The 2,789-nt window shown below is 41.1% G+C and overlaps 1 protein-coding gene across 3 annotated transcripts in view; it reads right to left on the bottom strand.

The window, feature by feature from the left end:
• The window catches only part of FNDC3A (fibronectin type III domain containing 3A), a 300,433-nt gene that overhangs the window by 273,747 nt on the left and 23,897 nt on the right, over positions 1 to 2,789 (bottom strand). The gene's annotated exons all lie outside the window — the stretch shown is intronic.

A 2,789-nucleotide genomic window follows, 5' to 3' on the forward strand; every position in this document is an offset into this window, starting at 1 on the left:
CTTAACCCCCCCCCCCCAACCAACCAAACTACAAGGATGGAAGTTCCACGACCTCTCAGAGTAGCCTGTTCCAGCGCTTTACTACTCTCCTAGTGAGAAAATTTTTCCTAATATCTCACCTAGACTTCCCTTGCTGCAACTTGAGACCATTCTTCCTTGTTCTGTCATCTGCTACCACTGAAAACAGTCTAGCTCCGTCCTCTTCGGAATCCACCTTCAGATAGTTGAAGGCTGCTATTAAATCCTGCCTCAGTCTTCTAGTTCCCTCAGCCTCTTCTCATAAATTATGTGCTGCCAGCCCTCTAACCATTTTTGTTGCTCTCTGCTGGATTCTCTCTGTCCACATACTTTCAGTATAGTACAGGGCCCAAAACTGGACAGAGTACTCTAGATCTGGCTTCACCTGAGCCAAATAGAGGGGAAAGGGTTTTTTTCTGTTTAGACCTGCTCCAGGAGATCCTGTCTACCAATTCCCTGAATTTCTGAAGTCTGATTTTTTGAAGTTGAGTATCTATATTGTTCTGTTCTCTTTCCTTCTTTTCCTTAGGACCTTGAACACGTTACTTTCCACCTTCACATTCATAACCAATTATTTCCTGTTTCTGAGGAGCAAGTAAAAAAAGGCCATTCCCCTACTTGCCCTATCTATACCAAAAAGTTATCCCCTGAACACACTACAGGAATTTGCTGAACTGCTTATCCACACCTGTGTTTCCCTCAGAAGATGCCCTGTTAATTAAAAGTTCCCCTTGAGAACCAGGTCTTGCAATTTGGAAGTTTCCTGGTTTGGTGTTTTCCTGGTTTCCTGGTATTCTTATCATAATATCCATCCAGCTGCTCTTCCATCTAGTCTTTATTCAGAGTCTTTCAACAGGCCTATGCTCCTCTTTGTACTGCGCTACAGAACATGTGTGCATTGCCATGTATATATATGCATATGACATATAGACAAGGGGAGAAGTGGTGGGAAGATGGGCTGTGGCTCCCCATGTTAAATGGAGGGGAAAATAAAAACAAAAAACTACACAAAAAAACCTTTACCTTGAATTGAGTAAATACAGTAGTATATAAACAGCATTTCAGATATCTGGCTGTCGTATCTTTTCCCTGAGAACATTGCTAAGGGCTTCTGTTATTGCTTCCCCTTACTAAGTTTTTATCCAGGTCTCCTGGCTCTCTACTTACCACTGGGCTTTTGTCTCCAACACCTGGTGAAACTAGTTAAAAGCCTCCCTCACTGGATTAGCAAGCCTGTATGCAAAGACACCCTTCTCTCTCTTTGTCAAGTAGATTTTTCCTCTGTCAATTAAAGCTGACACTGCTTCTAAATTTTTTGAACCTATGCCGAGACCAGGCACTATCCATGACAAGCCCCCCTCATCTCTCTCTCCAAAACCTATACTTACTAGAGATCATCTTTTCTTCTTAAAACAAGGCAGAAGACAGCTGTTGTAAAATAGCATTACAGAATAACAGTTATCTGTTTACATATAACACCAAGCAAAATGGGGCATCCAATTTTGATAGAGTCTTTGAGTGTTACCATTACAATAAGCAAATAGTTAATAAAGAAAGAAAATGAAGGAGGAAAGCCAAGGAAAAATGCAAAAAACATAGGAAAAATGCATCAGTCAGAACTTACTAAATGAATTCAATGCTACAAAATGTTTTAAACTGTATGATGATTTTACATTAGAAATACTGAAAATGGAGAAGTCCTCAGATTTTCTGCAGCTAGTACATGCTCCAGCTTGCATCCTCACAGCTGCAAGCTCTTGTTAACTAGAAGTTGCCAGAGGGACTGTTCTCCTAGTGGGCTTCCACAGCCTACCGTAGAAGCATGCGTATCAAACAGCATTTTTTTTTTTTGCAGTTACATTCCCACAGAAACAAAGGGCAACTCCACTTCTCTAGCACAATGGAATTCTCTTCCCTAAAGGAAAAGCTCATCTGTGCTGGGGACAGCTTTCTAAAGAGAGTCAGAACTTTTAGAACTGTGGCACCCCTTGTTACACCCAAGGCAATGCTTGGGAAAGCTCCAGCTCTCCATTTTCATTCCCTTTTGTTGCAAAGAATTAAGACAGACCACACCAGGTCAAAATGTTTTTAGTGATATGGATTCCTATTTGAAATCTCTGGGTTTCTATGTGCAAACATACTAACACTGCATGGTACACCGCATCACCCGTGAAAGGATCTCAAGGCACCCTAGGGTGCTGCAGCAAACTGGTTGAGAACCGATGTAGAATGAACTCATTAGCTGAGGATTACCACACACCTCACTATTTTCTACTCCAAGTACAGGAGGCATAACATTGACCATATGCATAGCAACATACACATTTTAAATATATACTCTTAAAAACAAAAGTTCAGCCAACACAACAGAGCAAATATGCTAAAAATTCCCCCACCCCCCTTGGAGGTGATGAAAGAAAATGAACCACAAATGATTAGATGTTCAGTATATATCTTAATGCCCTACTGGAAGGAAGGGTGTTTGTGCCCAAAAGCTTGCAAAGAACTTTTCCCCATCTATTTAGTTGGTCTAATAAAAGATATCACATCTACCCAAAGAATCTTGGCTGCCTATGTTCTACTGGAGAAAGCTCAGATTGCTACAGTGATAAGCAGTGCAAAAACCAAGAGACAATAAGATTAGGCTATGGTTTCTCAAACTATGGTTCATTTACCTCTGGAGGCATGTGGTAATCTTTTAGAGGATACACAAGAAGAAAGACTGGGAAAGTAGAAGAGAAGGGGAAAACAGAAGTGGGAGAGAGGGGTAA

This window comes from Gavialis gangeticus, unplaced genomic scaffold, assembly GCF_001723915.1.
Source record: "Gavialis gangeticus isolate Ggan-Ray unplaced genomic scaffold, GavGan_comp1, whole genome shotgun sequence".
NCBI classification, from domain to species: Eukaryota; Metazoa; Chordata; order Crocodylia; family Gavialidae; genus Gavialis; species Gavialis gangeticus.